A 22,025-nucleotide genomic window follows, 5' to 3' on the forward strand; every position below is an offset into this window, starting at 1 on the left:
GTCCTTGGCGTCTCTGTTACATGGCAATGCACATGCTGGCCTCTCTTGGCCTTTCAGTTCTCTTTCAGGTTCCACTGAATTTCTCTATCTTTCTGAGTTTCATTCTGCTTATAAAGGGCTGTTTACAAATCCACTAATAGGATTAAGACCCATCCCAGGCCACATCTTAACTGAGGTAACCTCATCAAAATATCTTACAACTGGTTCCCACTCATAGGAATGGATTAAGAACAATTTTTTTTTTCTGGTGTGCATATAGCTCCAAACAATCATACTCAACATGTATATATTCTTTCAAAAATAAGAAAACATTTTCTGAGAACTGTATGAAGTCATTTAGACCATTAAATTAAAGGCCAAGGTTAAACCATTATTTCAGATATTGGAAATGCCCAAAGCCTCCTGAAAGCACTTTGTTGCCCAGCATCTGTGTTCTGCTTTGCAGGCATTTGTCACCCTTCAAGGAAGTTGAGGATACTTGGTTTTAGATGAATCCCTATGGAGGAAATACCTGAAATAAAAGTACAATATCTTCCATGTCACAGCTTGACTCTGCCACAAGCAGTGTGTGTGATTTTACTCTAGTTGTTGCTCCCCAAGGCCTCATTCCATCAGCCTCTTCACTTTCTAGCACTGCTCACACTGAAGGGAGAGGAAGACACTTGAATGGCAAATACATTGAGAAATCCTCTAGAGTTCAGGGTTCCTATAAGAGCATGGGTGCTGCTTTATTCCAAGTACCTTTACATTTTCTCTGTTAAAGTCCTACAAAACAATGACACTTTAAGCAATCCTATAGAACAAATGATCTAAAACAACAATAACCACATATACATTTAGGCAGAGGGACCTATAAACTCATCCCTCACCACACATACATACACCAGAAATTAAAGTGATTATGTACTCCCTCCTCAGCAAAGAAAAAAGGAGAGGCTCATCTTGAGGATAACTGCCATGGGAAAGTCTGAAAACGAAAAGATCAGGTAAATTGGAAAAGCAAAAGAAATGACATGGAAATTTGAAGAACAAGGCACAACTCTTTATTAAATATACTGGTTGAGATTTAATAACAGAAGAGAAAGTCCTTGCACTGAGAAATCTGGGCAGCTACTCTAACTGTTCCTCTCACCTCCCAGTAGCACTATTCAGCTGATAGCTGGTCCACAGGGAAATTAACTCATAAGGGTAGAGAGGGCAGGGAAGAAAACAAGTCCTCTTTCTCTATACCTATCTGTACCATTCAGAACCTTTGATCCTATAAGTATATTATTCTAAATTGTAATAAATAAACAGATAAATACCAAATAATGCCCTGCAATTGAAAACAAAGTGAAACAAATAAACTTAACTGTATATCATTTTGAAAATGTAAATACACAAAGAATAGGACTTTATAGCATAGACTTGACTGTACATTCTTGGTGAAATGAATCTATAAGCACAAAAAAATCAAGAACAATTAAAATCCAATAGCTTAATTAAGAATAGTAATATTAGCAAAATTATTTGGAAACTATTTTATATCGTGAGATAAAAAATAGTTATCTGAATTATTTTGAAAGTCAAGATTTTCACAGTTCTGGAAAAGATAGATATAACTCACATACCTACAATTCAAAGAAATTAAGTAAATCCATTGCCATGTTAAAACTGAGTGGATTTATCAATGTGAACTCATTATTGTAGGACAGATCTTCCAAGTATCTTCTAATTCTGTCTCTAAAAATGGCCTGGAAACAACATCATTCCAGTAGCAATGATTTGGTTCCTTGATATCATTCTGCCAAATTAGAGTTCCTTAGAAAAAAAGCTGATCCGAAAACTGAGACAGGAAGGGTTCAAAGGTACTGGGATTTTTTTTTTTTTTCAGCAAACAGAAAATTTAAAAAAATCGTGGGGTTGTGTCAAAAATGACACCAGAGTCTGTTTGATGCTCTCTGGACTGGCCAATCTGGCGATGATGTAAACATTAAAAAAAACAATTATAGTTAATTGAAGCATATTATGCCTATAAAAATCTATTGCTCTATAAGGATTCTAAAGAGAAAGAGAGAGAGACAGAGAAAGAGACAGAGAGAGAAAGAACCTACAAAAATAAAATTCGTCAAATTGAGATGGGTTTTTGTGCCAGTTTCCTATTATGCCACCTTGTATCCTTTCAGTTGCACCCATATTTGAGAACATTTTTTAACTTGTTCTACCACAGACCTCTTGATGAACTACTCCCTGGGCACACAAACTTTTTGCATTATATCCTAGAGCTTCTCTGTTGCCACAGAGGCATTAGATGCTGCGAGATTTGTTTAGTCTCATGCAAAGAGTAAGCTGACTGAAGGGAAATGGAAGCTGCTGGATAAATTATTCTTTTCTTCCCCTCGACAGATGCTCCTGAGAAAAAGTATTTCATATGGCCTCTCAAAAACCAAACTAGCAAACATCTTGCTTGATCCAAAAGCCGGATGGGTGATGCAGCATAAAATTTGCTTTCACTCTTTCCCTGAGACTTTTTCAGCACTTTTGATTTACTTGGATAAAATGATATGTTAAACTAGCCATCCATAAGTTCTTCTTTCAAACTTTGTTTTCCAGAACCCAAATTAAAGCATTCTTTAACACACTCCTATCTTTGCAATACAGTTAGAAGGGGAAATAATTCAGCATTTCCCCTTCTTTTCTGATAGTGTCTTTATTTAACTAAATAGTCCAAGGTGATGAGGAAAACTCACTATGACAAAAGTATATGAGAAAATATAGAAGTAATGGTAGCATAAAAAAATTACCAGTAAACGAAGTAACCCAGGAAAGGATAACAATTACTGTTAAAACTATTTGATGAAACTTTAATGGGGGATTAGAAATCTGTACGTTTACGAAAAAAAAATGCACAGAAATATTTTCAAAAGGGAAAAATAAATACCTGCAAAATGAAGAGATCATTTTGTCTCCATCTCAATCCAAAGGTCAATTTTATTATTATGAATGTTTTATCGAAACCAGGTATAAAGGATTTTTTAAAAATATTTTTATTGATAAATCTTCACACACATACAGTTCATACATGATGTACAATCAATGGCTCACAATGTCACAACTTAGTTGTGTATTTATCATCATGATCATTTGTAGAACATTTGTATCACTCCAGAAAATTAAATAAAAAAAAGAAAAAAACGCATACATTCTATATCCCTTACCCCTCCCTCTCATTAACCACTAGTATTGCAATCTACCCAATTTATTTTATCCCATATCCCCTTATTATTTATTTATTTTTTATCCATATTTTTTTACTCATCTGTTCATACTCTGGATAAAAGGAGCATCAGACACAAGGTTTTCATAATCACACAGTCACACTGTAAAAGCCGTATCATTATACAATTGTCTTCAAGAATCAAGGCTACTGGAAAACAGATCAACAATTTCAGGTACTTACCTCCAGTCACTTCAATGCACCATAAACTAAAAAGAGATATCTATGTAATGCAGAAGAATAACTTCCAGGATAACCTCTCGACTCTGTTTGAAATCTCTCAGCCACTGAGACTTTATTTTGTCTCATTTCAGTCCTGCTGCACAATCTAATATTTCTTTAGCGTCAAATGCTCAATCTCTACCCTATTTCTATATTCTGATAACCTGTGTTCCTAACTTCAATTCTCAAAGTTCACTCATTATTCTTAGTTCATATTAGCAAGACCATACGGTATTTTTCCTTTTGTTTCCAGTTTATTTCACTCAAGAAAATGTCCTCAAGTTTCATTCACGTTGCTACATGCTCATGACTTTATTCAGTCTTACAGCTGCATCGTATTCCATCGTATGTATATATCACAGCTTGTTTAGCCATTCGTCCATTGATGGGCATTTGGGCTATTTCCATCTCTTGGCATAATGTCGTATATAATGCTGTTTTAAACATTGGTGTGAAAATGTCCACTTGTGTCCTTGCTTTCAATTTCTCTAAATGTATACCTAGTAATAGGATTGCTGGATCACATGGTAATTCTATACTTAACTTTCTGAGGAATCGTCAAACTGCCTTTCAAGCAGTTGTACCATTTTACAGTACCACCAACAGTTGGATAAGTGTGTCTCTTTCTTCACATCCTCTCAAATAGAGCCTGTCATTTTCTATTTTTTTTATCATAGCCATTCTAGTGGGTGTCAGGTGATATCTCATTGTGGTTTTGATTTGCATTTCCTTACTAGCCAGTGAAGTCAGGCATCTTTTCATATGCTTTTTAACCATTTGTATTTCCTCTTCTGAGAAGTGTCTGTTCATGTCTTTTGCTCATTTTTTTTTTTTTTTTAATTTGGGTGTTTGTTTTTTTGTTACTGAGTTGAAGAATCTCTTTATATATTCTGGACACTAAACCCTTATCTGATATGTGGTTCCCAAATACTGTCTCCCATTGCGTAGGCTGCCTTTTTAGTTTCCTGACAAATTCTTTGATGAACAAAATTATTTAATTTTGAGGAGATCCCATTTATCTATTTCTTTTTTTAATGCTCATGCTTTGGGTGTAAGGTCTAGAAACCGCCCCCTATTATAAGATTTATAAGATATATTCCTATATTTTCTTCAAAAAGTTTTATGGTCTTAGCTGGAATGTCTAGATCTTTGATCCATTTTGACTTAATTTTTGTATAGGGAGTGAAATATGGATCCTTTTTCATTCTTCTGCATATGGATAACCAGTTTTCCAAATACCATTTATTGAAGAGGCTGCTCTGTCCCGGGTGGGTTGGCTTGTCCGCCTTATCAAAGATCAGTTGTCCATAGATGTAAGGGTCTATTTCTGAACACTCAATTAGATTCCACTGGTCAGTATATCTATCTTTATGCCAGTACCATGCTGTTTTGACCACTGTAGCTTCGTAATATGCTTTAAAGTCAGATCATGTGAGACCTCCCACTTCATTTTTCTTTCTCAAGATATTTTTACCTATCCAGGACACCATGCCCTTCCAGATAAATTTGGTTATTTGTTTTTCTATTTCTGCAAAGTAAGTTGTTTGTAATTTAATTGGTATTTCATTGCATCTATAAGCCAATTTTGGTAGAGTTGACATCTTAACTATATTCAGTCTTCCAATCCATGAACACAGTATGACCTTCCATTTATTTAGGTCTTCCATTATTTCTTTTAGCAACTTCTGGTAGTTTTCTGTGTATAGGTCTTTTGTATCCTTACTTAAATTTGTTCCTAAATATTTGATTCTTTTGGTTGCTATTGTAAATGGAATTTTTTTTCTTGATTTCCTCCTCAGATTGCTCATCACTAGTGTATATAAACTGACCAATGGAATCTAATTGATTTTCTCAGAGAATCAACTTCTGCTTTTGTTGGTTTTCTCCATTGTTTTCATGTTCTCAATTTTATTTATTTCTGCCCTAAGTTTTGTTATTTCTTTCATTTTGCTTGCTTTGGGGTCAGTTTACTATTCTTTCTCTAGTTCTTCCAAGTGAACAGTTAACTCCTCAGTTTTTTCTCTTTCTTCTTCTTTTTTTTCCCCCTTTTAAATAGCTTTTATTGAAGCAAAAATCAGGTAGGAAATCATCTTAACTTAGTTCTGAGTAATCATTACCACCCTTATACAATTTATAAGCATGTTTCCCTCCTGAGTTGGATTTAAACTTACATTGAGGCAACTGTTCCCTTCATCCCCAACTTTTGGCAGACAGCAGAAAAATGTCTGCTCTGTTTTTATATAGAAAGATTAAATTATCCAGTGATATTTTTGAAATATCAATGATGCACTTTAGAATGTAAAATAACAGTAAATAGTTTAATCTCAGACACAAGCCCACTATTTTGAGTATTTTTATAGATACCTGGTCTTTCAATGTAAATACTATTAGGGTTTCCCCCCCCCCTTCAATCTCAGGCTCTTCTCTTGTCATCTTTAAAGCAGCATATGTAAAACTTCCTTATGCCTATAGATGTGAGGGCCTCTCACTGGTGTGGCAGTATTATTTAATGAAACTTGTTACAGGAGTAGCTTTATTTTAATGGGGCTGGGCGGGGGCTTGTGCATACATAAGGATATGTATATTTCCATTGTAAAAAAAGCAAAACATTTTTTCCATGTTAATTGTTTAAACATTTTCTAGAGCCAGTCAGGCTCTTTAAAAAAGTTGTTTCTTCCAAAGAACATAGCTCAGCAACAACATTTAAATTTAAGTGATACATATATTGGAGTTGTGCATTTTTCTACCACACTGGATTAAATAAAATAGACTTGCCAAAATATGGTTTTGTCACTTTCTGGGATACTTAATCTGCTTTTCAAGTCTTTGTAAGTACACATGGCCATCTGACTATCTGTAACAGGTAGATCTCACGTTAGTAGATACACAGGTAAAGAAAGGTGCATTCATTCTCTCTTTGGTTCAAGTATATAACCTCACTTTACATTTGTTTACATTTACATATTTTTAAAGCATGTACATGTAAAATAGATAGTTGATTCCGCAGAGGCATTAGACTACTTGGATTAAACATTCTGTCCAGAGAGACAATACCAGACTTTCCTTTTCCTCATCTTTATGAAGTTGCAAGTCCTTGACAGAAATAGCTGAACTGTTCCAAATCTGCTTCAGTGCATTCATATGTGATAAAGGAAAGCGAAGTCCATGAGTCTCTTTCTCCTCATTTTCCATCATGTGTGTCTCTCCACTGTTCTTTAAGCAATGATAGATGTAAACCATATTTTCTCGTGTTTCATCAGATCGATCCTGGTCTGGCCCTATTATGAGAACAATGTAGTCTTTAAACTGCAGTCGCACTTTGCTGTCCAACCTTGGTAACGCTCCACCTGGAATGGAAAATTCTGTTCCATCGCCAACATAGAAAGGTGGCAGTCTGCTCATAACAAAATCCTTCTTCATATCTGATGAAAGCAGTTCTTTGGTCTGCAAGCATCCTCAGATAGCCACTCAATTTTGTTGCAACAGTTGTGGTTTCCACCTGTAGGAGTAGCTGCCGGGGTATGCCAGCCCGTAACTCCACATCTTGTTTTGCAGCATCAGACACAAGTCCAGAAATGGTGTCCAAAAGGAAATCTCCCCATGAATTGTTCTGGTAGGTGCTGATGGTCATGTGAGTCGAGTGGGCCAGCCCTGGAGGTGTGTCCGCTTGATGAATGGTCCCTCTGGGAAAGTACAGCAAATCACCCGGCTTCAATGTGAACTCGTGTGTGGGCCACCCAATCCTGTCCTCAGCCTCCACGCTGTACTCCCGTGCCAGGGGTACAGTTGGGTGATAGAAGCGCCGATGTTTCTGTCCCTCCAGCTGCAGGATGAAAACTTCGACATCATCATAATGGGGGGGGGGGGGTAGACCCTGAGCTCCTGCGGGAGTGATATACACATCTGAGCCAACCAAGGAGCCAAAGTAGCACTCCAGCTTCTCCTGGATCCTCCAAAGCTCATCCTTAAATCTCTGAGGTTGGTGAAACTGAATTGTTGCCCTTTTGTGATCAAAATCTTTTCTCAACTGAAGAAAGTGGGCTTTCCCATCTTTATATAAAACCACCTTCTTCCCATTGACACAACGGCAGACGTTGACATCTCTTCCATAGTACAGACCCTGGCTGCACAGGCTCTTCAGATCTGCTAACCTGACGAAGGACTGATAATCCATTTCCAATGCAGGGTCATCTCTCTGAATGAGAAGGGGCTTCTGCTCCCAAAATTCCTTGAAAAAAGTCTCTGTCTTGATGGGTGAGATTAAACTTTCAAAGAGAGCATTGGGGCTGTCAAAGTTTAAAGTGGAAGGCACACCAGCAGCCTCCACTTTCACTTGCTTAGAGGGAACAGGTCTCTCTTCCGTCCCATTCTCTGCAGACTTTGCTTTCTTTGGCATTATTTTTTCTTCCAAGACAAAGCAATGAGGAAATACAAACCAGCAAGGCCTGTTGCGCACCGCGGCAAACCGACAGGCCTCTTTCTTCTTTTTTAATGTACGCATTTAAGGAAATAAATTTCCTTCTCAGCAGTGCCTTTTTTGTATTCCATAAATTTTGATATGTTGTTGTGTTTTCATTTTCATTTGCATCAAGATATTTACTGATTTCTCTTGCAATTTCTTCCTTGACCCACTGATTGTTTAAAAGTGTGTTGTTTAGCCTCCATATATTTGTGAATTTTCTGGAAACTCTGCCTGTTATTTATTTCCAACTTCATTCCATTATGATTCGAGCAAGTGTTTTATGTGATTTCAATCTTTTTTAATTTATTGAGAAATACCTTGTGACCCAGAATATGATCTATCTTTGAGAATGATCCATGAACACTTAAGAAAAATGTGTATCCTCCTGTTATGGGGTGTAATGTTCTGTAAATGTCTCAAGTCTAGTTCATTTTTTGTATTATTCAAAATCTGTTTCCTTACAGATCCTCTCTCCAGATGTTCTATCCTTTAATGAGAGTGGGGGATTGAAGTCTCCACCTATTATAGTAAAGGTGTCTACTTCTCCCATCAGTGTTTGCCTCATTTATTTGGAGCACTATGGCTCGGTGCATAAATTTATGATTATTATGTCTTTGTGTTGAATTGTTCCTTTTATTAATACAAAGTGTCCTTCTTTGTCTTTTTTAATTGTTTTACATTTGAAATCTAATTTGTTGGATATTAGTATAGCTACTCCTGCTCTCTTCTGGTTGTAATTTGTGTGAAGCATCTTTTCCCAACCTTTCACTTTGAATCTATTTTTTTTTTTTTTTTCGTCTAAATGAGTCTCCTGTAGACAGCATATAGGCAGGTTCTGTTTTTTTTTTAATCCATTCTACCAGTGTATGTCATTTGATTGGGGAGTTTAATATATTAATATTTAATGTTATTACTGTAAAGGCAGTACTTTCTTCTACTGTTTTGTCTTGTGGTTTTTATATATCATATCTAATTTTTCTTTCTTTTTACCTTTAATGATAGCCTTCATTTCTACACTATTCTCCAGACTTCTCTCTTCTACCTTTTCCTATCTGTGTGTAGTGTTTCCTTTAGTATATCTTGCAGAGTTGCTCTCTTAGTGATTGTTCATCTGAAAATATTTTAATCTCCCTCTCATTTTTTTTCTTTTCTTTTTTTTTGATTGATGTGCTCAGGGTTCACATTTCATTATTTTTTTCCATGGGAGCATCCCATTATTGCAGCACCATTTGTTTATTTTTGGGGGAGGAGGTGCTTGTGTGCATGGGCCCAGAATCAAACCTGGGTCTCCCTCATGGCAGGTGAGAATTCTACCTCTGAACTAGTCTTGCATTCCCTTCCCCTCATTTTTAAAGGACAATTTTGCTGGGTATAGAATTCTTGGTTAGCAGTTTTTCTCTTTCAGAATCTTAAATTCATCATACCACTGTGTCTCAGCTTCATGGCTTCTGCTGAAAAATCCACATATAGTTTTAGCAAGCTTTCCTTTTATGTGATGGACTGCTTTTTCTCTTGCTACTTTCAAAATTCTCTTTTTATCTATGACATTTGACAATCTGATTTGTAAGTTTCTTGGACTATGTTTATTTTGATCTATTCTGTTTGGGGTATGTTGCACTTCTTGGATCTGTAATTTTGTCTTTCATAAGAGACAGAAAATTTTTAGCGATTATCTCTTCCATAGTCTTTCTCCTCCTTTTCTCTTCTCTTCTTCTGGGACACTCACAGCACATATATTTCTGCACTTCATTTTATCATTCAATTCCCTGAGACCCTGCTCATATTTTCCCATTCTTTTCCTTATATTTTCTTTTGTGTGTCGGATTTCAGATGTTCAGTCCTCTAGTTCACTAATCCTTTCTTCTGCCCCTTCAAATCTATTGTTGTAGGTTTCCATTGTTTTTTTTTAATCTCTTCTATTGTATCTTTCATTCCCATAAATTCTGTGATTTGCTTTTCCAAACTTCTGAGCTCTTCTTTTTGTTTGCCCAATGTTCTTTATAACCTTCATCAACTCACTGATTTGCTTTTTGATGAGATTTTCCACATCTGTTCAAACATCCTGAATTATTTGTTTCAAGTCCTGTATCTCATTTGAAGTGTTGGCTTGTTCCTTTGACTGAGCTATATCCTTGATTTTCCTAGTATGACTTAATATTTTTTTGCTGATGTCTAGGCATTTGATTTCCTTAATTAGTTTATTCTGGAGGTTGTTTTCAATCTTTTATCTAGTGTTTTCTTTCTGGATGGCTATGTTCTCTACCTGTTCTTTGACATTCAGTTTAACTGATTTTATACCTCTAGCATAGGTTCTGTTTAACTCATCAGATTTTTTCAGTTCCTGATGTTCTGTTTCTTGCCCTGTCTATACGGAATCTTTTTTTTAAGGAGGGTCTTCTCTGATATTGTAGGCCCCAGTCAGATTTTTCCAGAGCAGACAGGACCATGTCTCAGGAGGAAAGGGTAACCAACATCAGTTTTCCCTGAGGGTGAGACCCAATACATTGTCAGACTTTGCTATGAAGCCTCTAGACTCTGTGTTTTTCCTATCCTGCCCAGCATATGACACTTGTCAGCCCACAGCTTCCCACCAGTTTAAAGTGATGTGGTGCCTTTAATTTCAGCAGACTCACCCTGCCAGGTGTGACTGAGAAAGAGGTAGACTGTAGGATGGCTTTAATTGCTTCTGTTTTCAAGTCCCTCGGGCCTGAATTTCTTGAAAAAGGGACTCCACTTGAGCTGGGCTCTGCCCCCTTTTTCTTGGAGAAAATAAACACTTTTTGGTATTAACCTTTTTCATCTGACTAGTTACTTTGTTTCTCAGACAAGTTTAATTCCACCCTTGCCTTGGGCAGTGTTGGAAGCTGAGAGTGCTTCTACATTTATCTAATGAGCTGTTTAAGACGTTAAAAATAAAAAAAGACTTTTCAGAGCTTCTCGGGTTTGTCAATCAAAAGCTTGAGTTGGTATGTGGCTCTATGTATCTCCAGGCTCTATGTGCCTACCTTTCTTGGGGTCCAGCCCTTTTCCAGTATTTCATGCTGCCCAACTCAAAAATCCTGTTTCTTTCTTTTTTTTTTTCCATCAGCCCTGCCCTATCTTTGCCAGGGGCAAAAACTCCTAGTTCCTTTAGGACTTATTGCAGGCTTATCTATACCAAGGGCCTATTTTGAGTTGTCAGAATTTTAAATTAATTCTGCAATTGGAGCTTGGTTGAGCTAAGCCCTTACTGCTAGTAAGGTCCATTTCCTCTCCCTTTGGGGAACCACCTGCTGTGCCTATGGCAGAGGGGCACTGGCCTCTGCAGCTTGGGGAAATTAAAGTTCTGCTTGAGATCTGAGCCATTTCACCTGGCCAGACTGGCATATGCTATGTGTCCAGTCACTGATGTTCCACCAGCAGTTGTTCTGTATAGTTCCTGACTATTTACCAGGTGCTCTACAGGACGAACTAAATTCCATACCTCACTATGCTGATATCTTGCCCCGCCTATCAAAAGGATATTTTAAAGATGATTGGTGAATTTTTAATATGTTCTGGGCTTTGGAAAATTTTAGGGAATTAACTTAGATTTTTATCCAAAAGTAACATATTATCACCTCTTGCCCTTTCACAGGATCTAGTTAAATGGACCTATCTATTTAACTGGGACTAGATACAGTAGTTTTTCTGTGTTTCCAGGAAATGGAAAGGAGAATACTAATGATCATTGATAATGTCTACCACAGTAATATTATGATTTCCTATTAATATATGTGTGTATGAACACTTTATATGGTTCTGTTTAATGTAGTTTGGTAAATTACATCAGAATCTCTGAGGGGGGTTAGTCCAGGCATTGAAAATTTTTGCGCAGCTCTCTGGGAAACAAAATGTAGGACATCAGCAATAAGCCGCTAATATTATGAGACCTATTCATTTTTATGATGAAGATGTTCAGTTCCATACTAACTCTGCCAACATGTAATTTGGGTATAATATTATTCAAAGCAAGAATATGAATGGATAGTCCAATCATATGTGAAGGTAGCACAGCTTGTACCCCTTACCCCTTTTAGTGTAACTATCACAAACACATGGTAGGGTGGAGTAGTAGCATTGGCTGCGAGGTGTGTACTCAATGTGATGATGCCCTGGTTTTAACTGATGAATTTAGAGGTGGCCCCAGACAAAAATAGGTACATCAATTTTTTTAAATTACAAAATATAAAATTTTATTTCACACAAAGCATGGAAGACTTTGGCGCTCATTACATTAATGCTTGCTGAGTTCCTGGATTTGTCCTGTCTTTGTGAAGCCTTGATTATTTGACATTCTTTTGGATATGTTTACATACCAAATATATTTTTTGTTTTGAGAAAACTGAGTCAAAGTTGGTTTCTATTGCTTACAATCCAAAGAACCTTTATATATACTGCATTTGAATGCATTTTATGCCTTCTAAAAAACTACACAAATAGAATTAATCAAAACCAATGTTAGAGGTAAGAAAAGAAACTAAAAAAATAAGATGAAGATAGGGGTTAGAGGAGTTATGATATGCATGTTTTGATAAATATAATGGGTATGATTAGTAATTATTGGGAATGAGTGTGTGAGTGCCCTAGAAAATAAAATTTATTGCTTGGAGTGAGCAAGCTGATTGCTAGTTTGTTTTTGAGAGTCTGTATGAAAGTATGTATATAGACAACACATAAGCAAAAAATCTAATTTTCTAGAGCATATGTCAGCAAACTTTGGCTCACAGGCCAAATCTAGCCCTGTGCCTATTTTGTAAAAAATTGCATTGGAACATAGATATGTTCATTTATTGATGTGTTGTCTATAGCTATTTTCATCTTACTATATCCAACCTGAGTTGAGCAGTTGAGACAGAGACCATATGGATTGCAAAATCTAAAATATTTACCACCTGACTTTTATTTTTTTACAGTAAAGGTTTGCTGACCCTTGTTCAATAATAAAACAATAAATTTTATTTTGATTCTTAGCATCTGGGGAAATAGAAAATTATAGTATATGAAGTTAAATTTCTATAGCATAAAAACCAACCAGGTACTTAGTAGAAATATAGCTCATCGTGACGTTGCTTTAAGATAATTGTTCAACTGGATCCTCATAGAGAAAACCACGTATGATATAGTCATCAGTCTTTACCCTTCCACCCTGTTGCATTCTTTGGCAAATAAATTTTGCTTATTTCATGGTATATTTTTCAAAGTACTTCTCTTTGAAAGCCAGAGAAGCCAGGTAAGAGAGCTAGAGAGATCTCTGATCCATGAGAATGGATTTAGAATTAGAATTCACATTTAGAATTTTTAGAACAGGGCATTCTATCAACAGAATTCAGAGGTTCTGCAAACCCCAAAAATTAAATTCCAATTTGATGTATATAGTTGGGCCCCTTTCACAGGAGCGAACCCATAGATTTTTTTCTGTTATCCATATATGGTCCAAATAAGCTTAAGAAAGTAAAAGAAAGACTATTACAGAGCAGCAAAGCTAATGCTTTTTGCTTCAGGGAACATTTTACACTCGTGAAAAGGATTAGGAACTTGAAAAACCCTTACTTATGTGGGTGATTTCTCTATATTTTACCATATTAGAAATTAAAACATAAATATTGAAATATTTATTTTGCTAATTAATTTAAAAGAAAAAATAAACCTATTACATATTAACATATTTAAAAAAATAACTAAAATTCCCCAAACCAAAGAAAATACTACTGAAAAGAGTGGCACTATTTTATATTTGTAAAAATGATTCCAAAGTCTGACCTACCAGACTGGATTCTCATCTCTTCTCCTGCATTCTATCTTTTGCAATAATACACATCATGTAGCCTCTGGAAAATGCCACTGCACACTTGGAGAGAATAAGAGTGAAAAATGCAAATAATATCAGTATTCTTTGGAAAATAATTTTGGTTTCATGAACCCTGAGAGAAGATCTCAGGAACCTTGAGGAGTTCTGAGACCACATATTTAGAAACGGTCCTTTAGCATTTTGTATAAATTGCTTCTTTTGAGTAATTAAAACTATTATATTTTGCAATTAGTTATGATAGATGTTAAGTAGCATTGATATTGAGATTATAGTCTTTACATTCTCTGATTAATCTTTGGAGATCACATAATCTCTATTACAGATTAATAGTACAACTAACAATGAGAACAGTGCTATAGCCAGTCCTCAGGTCATTTTCACCTGCAATATTAACTAGATGAAACTGCAACTCAGGCTTGTGTTTCTATTAGGACTAACTAAGAACTCTGAGAGCCCTGCTTGTTCTACCACAACTAGACCTTTATCCCACAGAGTAGGAGATTGCCCCTGAGATCCCATCCCCCCACCCAAGCAAAGAAACCAATAAGCATTACGAGCCAGTCATGGGCTCATACCCTGAGTCAGGTCTTGGGTGACTAAGGGTGAGCTCAGAATGCTCAGTAGGTGGAAGAGAGGATACTGGGAGGTAGAGCTGGACAGCTGTGACCCAGGTCCAGAAAGTGAGAAGCCAGGATTAGAGCAATATAGCATTAGAGCAGGTAGAATGCAGAGCCAAATGCCCATGGATAGGAGACTAGATAAGAAAGTTGTGTTAAGTAATGCAAAGGAATATTATAAAACAGTGAAATGAATGATCCATGGCTTCACCAACACTGTGGATGAATCTCAGGAACATAATGTTGCGTGAAAAAAGCAAATTCCAAAATACTACATACAGTATGGTTCTCTTTTAATAAAACTTAAAAACCAAGGAAAAACAAGAAATATATTGTTTTGGTTTAAAAATATAAGTGAGAAAACTGTTAAGTAAAAAGGCAAGGTATTGAGGACCCCATTAGTTACTTCGTGGGGGTGTCAGGAAATAAGAAGAGGAGGAACACTAGGTAGATTTAACTAATTGAACATAACCTAGTTCTCAACATATTCATTTATTAAACAAAATAGAGTGGAATCTTGCAAGTACAAAGACCCAGGGATCACAGGTAATCAAACTCTATTTACCTGTGAAATTTTTATTGAGTGAATGATTTGTTCCCAAATTTAAAAATAAATTTTATTGATCTGTTAATTCCTGTGGCATTCTTGCAGTCCAATAAAACTTTAGCATGCAAACCAGTTTTAACATGAAAGTTATGACTAAGTAGCTTTTCAGAACCTTAAGTCTCTATGGAATTAAAACAGGGAAAACATATGTAATGCATGCCTACCTTTTATTGTCTACTTTGTTGGAAAAAGTCTTGTAAAGTTAACAATATTAAAAAGAGAAATATACTTTTTATTGCTGCATAAAATTTATGTTGTAATTAAGCCTCTAAATGTCAACACATGCATACGTATATATATACATGCATATATATCAAAATATGTTTTAGTGAATTCACCATGCTTTACAGGCTTTATGGCAGGAAATTATTGAATTCATTGAAACCTGGCTTTTCCATTCAATTATGGGAAAATACAATCTGCTACTGTCGTGATATGAAATTCAGTTAAAAATAGTATTGTCTAGGGAAATAAGTCACAAATTAATGATTATTTGGGATAACAAGCAACAAGTGGAATTTTCAGTGTCAGAAAGAAGAAGGAGCTCTTCAGGTGAAAGAGTAATTACTGGGAATGGATCTATGTAAAGATGGAAAACTGAACGTATAAATCTATTTTTATATTCTTTCATAAAACCAAAACAAAATAGCAGAAAAGTAATTTACTAAAGGTATAAAACCAGAATGGATAGGAAGAAAGGGAGAAGAGAAATAACAGTAAAATTTTGGAAGCTTCAAAGCAGAGGAATGACAGTGATGTAAAAGACTTGAGGATAGTAAACCCTAAGTTAGCACTCAGGGAAACGTAGACTCATACAATTGATTCCCCAGGATCCCTAAGAAGCTTAGAAATGGGTGGCTTCGGGTTCATTTAGAAAAATGGATAAAGGGAGAGGAAGAGACTAATACAAGGGGTATTGGTTCAAAGTCTACTTAAGCCTCAGAATTACTTTTTCATCTTGGCAGCCAGACAACTACCTTTCTGCCACCCCAGCGAAATTCTGCAGGTTCATTATCCGGGGACAGGTAAATGTAAATCTCGGAACCAGAGGATACCAGGCAGAGTTAAAAATAGGCTCACTGTTGTGCACAAAGCGTCCCATGTCATTTTTGTTCCTAATGCTCAAAAGTATCCAAAATAACCAAAGATCATTGGATACCTGAAAAAAGAGCCTCTGACAAAAAAATATAAAAACCAAACAGAGAAAAACAATTTAAAAGAACAGAGACCAATGTAGTGTTGAGAAAAATCCAGAAAAGTATAATGAATATCCTCAGTGAGCTAGGAGAAACTTTGAATAAACATCATGCGTTTCTAGATGAAAAGATTCACCAGTAAAACATCATAAAATTTACCTTATCTGAAAATATAGAGAATGCCCTAGACATGTTCAAAGAAAGATGAACAATAAAAGGTAAAGGGGACAGGGCAGGAAACAGACAAAGGATGAGGAATCAGATTGGCTTTAAACTTCTCACCTAAAACAATGGAAGCAAAACAACAATGGTGCTGTGCCTCAAAAATGCTGAAATATTGAGGGAATACAACCTCCAAATTAAAATTTTATATACAGACAATCCATTAATCAAGTGTTCAAATAAAATAAGGATTTTTTTTAACCACTTATAAGTTCTCAAAAATTGTATATCTGCTGCACCTTCTCTCTGGAAAATACTTCAAAACTAAATAAAAAGCCAAATTAGAAGACACAGACTATAGGAAACAGGAGCTCTAACTCCTAGGAAAGAAAGGTAAAGAAAACTCCCACGATGAGAATGAGAAAAAAGGACATGTGGTCTAGGCAAGGAGGGCACACAGGCTTAGCAGCTCCAAATTATCTTCAACTCTTCTGCTCTCACTTCCCATATTGCAACATTTGGTAAATTCAACCAAGTCTACTGCTTAAATGATTCTAGTTCATTTCACATACAGTTCAGTATCTTGTTGCTTCTTGCTTAAATTATTGAGGTACCTGTTACTGGTTTGAATTTTTGTAATTTTTATGACGTCACTCCATTATCTCATTGTCACACAGTTTTATCATGTAATGATTTTCATAACTATCTCAAATATTTTCCCCAGCATTATTTATATTTGCATAAAACTAGAAATAAACTAAATATTTAGATGTAGCAAACTTTGGTAACTTTAATATAATGGAATATTACACAATTCTTAGAATTGTAAACATGAAGAATGTATGAATATATACACATATTATGGTATATATTAAGAAATAAAGAAGCAAAGAAGTATTACTCCATTACATATGATGGACCTTGTGTGCATGGGTGAAGAAAAGCATTAATGCCTGATACTAAAATCAAAGTATATGCTTTTCTTTTTAATTTCCTCTAATACTGATGATGAAACATGTATGGTAGAGATACCTAATGCTTCCAAATATTGATTTTCTGTTTCTTTTGGACATTTGAGAAGTTCTGGCCAATGGCTTATGATAGAAGTGACATGACATTTCCAGGCTGAGATATTTATTTGCTGGTCTGAGATCCTTCAGTTCTCTCTCTTCCCTTGTCCCCTGTGAGGGATAACTTCCCTCACAGTTATCACAGAGTAATTCTAAAATTGTGATAGTGGAGCTATAGACCTAGGCAGGCTGGGTCACTCAGTTACTTTATAGGAGGCCAATTGCCATGTTGAGCCACCTAGATCCACTGGGGACTTTTATATTCAAGATAAACAAACCATTGTTGTGTTAAGACACTGATATTATTTGTTTATTTGCTTAAATAGCATAACCTGACCTATACTAATACATCTTTTAAAACAGAAAAGAGACAAATATATTTCATAGCCAAGTGAAGTAAAAGTGTTTTATATGCTAACTTAAATGAATTGAAATAATAATTGCAGTTGTCTTGAGGTTTAAAACACATAGACGAATGAATGCAATTTAATTTTCTGTTGAATAATGTTCATTAATAATTATTTCGTAGAGTTATTATGTTGAATAATGTTAACTCAGAATTATTTGTAGGAGAAATAAAGTCTGGTTTCTCCTTAGGACACTCAGTCAATTTATTCAACAGTAAATCTACGATGTAGAAGTACCTAAAGCTATGATTTTATTTAATTCCAACCACTATGAAGTTATATATTTATTTATTTTTCATTTCACTTACTTTTTCATTCATTTAACAAAACTTAATTGAAAAGCTTCCATGTGTTAGACGCTGCTCTGAGTACTCAGGAAACAAAAAACAGCAACAATAACCATGATGTTTTCATTTAATAACAATATTTTCTTTTCTTCAAGATATTATTTTATTTAATTTATTCTTCATGCATTTTGATAAACCTGATTATTACTCTAATATTAGACAATGAATCTTTGGCCCACAAACTTCACATAACTTGGATAAGTTAACATAACCAGTAAAGGCAGAAGCAGCATTCAAATCCATGTCTGAACCTTATGTTCTTTTTCTCTTGCTAAGTATGACAATAGATCCCAGTTTGCATAGTGCAGTCCCATATTGCATTTATTTTTCTACTATAATTATTAACATTCCCTGTCACTCTTCAAAGTGTCCTAGTTTGGAGATTAAAATATACAGTCACCATACTCATGCATACAGATTTACCTGGTCCCTGCTCCCAGATTATGGAAAGAGTTTGACAATGTCTGGAGATTTCTCTAATGGGTGATCAAATATGAATGTGAAATTGGAAGCCAATTGAAGTTGCAATTGCAACAGATCTTCCTAGTTCATCATTGTCTATTTGGTGGACAGAGTCTCAGCGTTAAAGGGTATTTTAGAAAACAAAAAACAAAAAGCCAAAAATGACTGAGGGATTGACGAAGTGCCAGTGCAGACAATCAATGACAGGTCATGTCAAGAGGGCCCCGAACTGAGTCATTTTGCTGTAGAGAAGGCACCCAAATGGACACCATAATGTTGAATAATTTATTGTTTTCCCTCACTTATTTGTTCATTGGAGTATATAAAATGGCCATGTCATATAGTCAATTAGGAATGTAGAGGGTATTGATTGAAAAGAGTAATATTGTGGCTAAGTAAGGATAATCAGTCCCTGAATATCATACTCACTGCATTTTTGAGCCAACAAATGGGTCAAGAAAGAAGCATAATGAGATCAAATTTATGTTTTGGCAGCAGACATCAGTTACAATAAGCCTGTTTGCCAGATAATACACAAATTCCATAGTACTAACTTGAGATTAATGAATGTTTCATAGAAGAGGACTAAGTTTTACAAAGATTTATGGAATACTGAAATTAGCTTTCCTTCAAAGTAAATTCAATAGCAGGTGGTGCAATGGTGGCTCAGTGGCAGAATTCTCACCTGCCATGCCAGAGACCTGGGTTGGATTCCCAGTGCCTGCCCGTGCAAAACAACAACAACAACAACAACAACAAAAAACAAATCAATGGTTATTCCTTTGTCTGGAAATTTGGTATGAGGGTATAACTCTAGGAGAAAATAGTCCATTTTAAAAAATTGTTTTAATACATGCCTTTCAGGTGCTATTGACTCATATGGTAGTATCCTGTAAAAATTATAAAAATCTGATCAACCTATATTAATTTAAAAACTGCAGGAAAACATTTTTGTCATTTAAAGTGTTCTAATTCCTTTCTTTCTGAAATCTGAGAAGGATTTAAAGCACCATTCCAATTAATGAGACTAAATCATATTAATATCAGGAAATATTTGAAATTGTTATATAATTCATGCTTAAGTTGGTGAGTCAAATGCAAGCCACTTTTCTACATGGTTTGTAATTAATTTATTTCCAAGGGACTCATTCATCAGTCAATCAAGGAAAACCATTTACTGATAGTGAGTTAATTAAACTGTATTTGATTGAAGTAGTTGAAGAAATGTGTTTGGAGCAAAATAAACATTTTTAAAACTATTAACCATTCAAGAGAACAGTTGCTTGAAGAGCTGATGATTCTGGGAGCAGCATTCAAAATCAATTTTAAAAGATACAAGAATATGTGTAGCTTTCCATATCTCTTGAATAATCAAATGATGGTAACAATATTGTACCATCTTTACTTGAGGTCTTTACTAGAGGATCAATGCTGAGAAGGGACTGAAGAATTAAGCTCTATGAATAGTCTGCATGGAAACCTAAATGAAGAATATTTTCAAAGGAGTTGAGGAAACACTAACTTAATACCACATGAAGTGGAATCTGCAAAGATGTGTTTAAATTGATGTAGGAAAATATCTATGAAGCAGAAAAAATTTACAAAAATTTTGGATAGATTTACAATTTTTGAAAATAAATGTTCAAAGCCTAAGGTTGATCACTGTATTATTTTTCAGTACAGAAAAGTACTTTGTTGAAAACATTTGAAACTATCATGTACTATTAAACCAATAGTGTCAATAGTGAACTTTATTTGTTCTCATTTATCATCAGATCTGTGACTCTTTGTCAGAAATAGAGGCTGAGTATTCTGAACTATCCTACCATACAGAAATTCAAAGGCTTTGCAGTGATGAGTTTTATTATGATATTTTTGTACTCCAGGCTGAGAATGATACTTTTCTGAAGAGAAGAACCACTTTCAGACATTATTATCAAACACTAAATGGCTTTGGAAATTCGCTTTTGTTGATGTTTCTTAGTGTTTCTTAATGAATTCAAGCTAAAATTACAAGGCAAAGCTGTGCTTATATGCAACACACATTAAGGAAAGGTCATTTCAATGAAATTAACTAGAATCAAAAGTAATTTCAAACTTCCCATAGTGTCAAATGTTGAAACAAGAAGTAAGTAAGATCTCCATCCCCATTCAGATTTTCTGTGCTTACACTTTAGTTCTACCTGTGTTTTTATGACATCAACACACTGCAGTAAGTACAAAGGAAATTTACATATTTCAAAATGTATTTAACTGGGCAGTTGAGGAACTTTTAACAAATTTTCAATTGGAAGTAATTAATCTGCAAAATAATGATGTGCTAAAAGTCAAATATCAAGAGAAGAAGCTAATAGAATTTAAAAATTGCCTCCTAAGCAATGAATAGGTTGAATTAAAACCATATGTTCATGGGTTGTTATCAGTATTTGGAAGTTCCTATATGTATAAAAATATATCTCAAAGATGAGCTTATGTACAATTTCATTACAGGTCATCATTAACATGTGAAGATTTACAATTGATTTTGGAAAAAGAGAACGCTGACTTGAACCCAAATTAAGCAAACTGTCATCTCCCTAAAAAGAATTACATTCTTCTCATTCATAGACTTGTATTAAAAATAATACTCAACTGCTATCATATTTTGAATTTCATTAGTGAAAATTGTGTGTATATTGTTTTATCTTTTGTTATAATAAGTACCTATTATACAATATTCTCTATTTGCCTCTTGTCCCACAAAGTTAAGAGTATTTCCTATTTGGGACTTACAGGAAATGTTTGTCAATGCCAATTTTAATTTACCTAATATAATTTTTTCAAGAGGTCTTAATAATCTTTTAATTTTGTTACCTATATAATATTTTCATATTTCTGTATTTCATATATCAGTTTCTAAATACTTACTGATCTATATATTTTGTATGGCTAAAAAATATAAACCAACCAACCCAAACAAAACGTCCTTGGTCCTCTGGAAAACTGTAGAAGACCAATTAACTTGCTCTTTGGTTAAAAGCACCAAAAATTGCCAAGTAAGGTCTTGATCTGCTTTTATTATAAATACCCAGATACTACAGTCAACATTTCTCTTTTAGCTTGAAGTATTTTCATGCCAATGACTGACTTCAACATATGAATGATTAATGTAAATAACTCTCCATATGATAAAATAGAAACTTAGAAAAAGCAATCCAACATTTGATGTCTTTTCATTTAATGACATCAACTTAAATTTGTTTTTCCTGCTATATTACCAGGCATGATTCATACTATTCACTGATATATATATCTGACTCTTACCCTTTTAGACCCATGATGGAATCACAATCTCTGCACCTTGGAAATTTTGGTCAGAAAGCATATCCTTGCCAATGATCAGATTTG

General features: G+C 34.9%; 1 pseudogene; it reads right to left on the bottom strand.

The window, feature by feature from the left end:
• Positions 1-6,103: 6,103 nt before the first annotated feature.
• Positions 6,104-7,946, bottom strand: LOC143643695 (ribosomal oxygenase 2 pseudogene; annotated as a pseudogene).
• Positions 7,947-22,025: the final 14,079 nt, after the last annotated feature.

The sequence above is a fragment of the Tamandua tetradactyla genome, chromosome 8 (assembly GCF_023851605.1).
Source record: "Tamandua tetradactyla isolate mTamTet1 chromosome 8, mTamTet1.pri, whole genome shotgun sequence".
Lineage (NCBI taxonomy): Eukaryota > Metazoa > Chordata > Mammalia > Pilosa > Myrmecophagidae > Tamandua > Tamandua tetradactyla.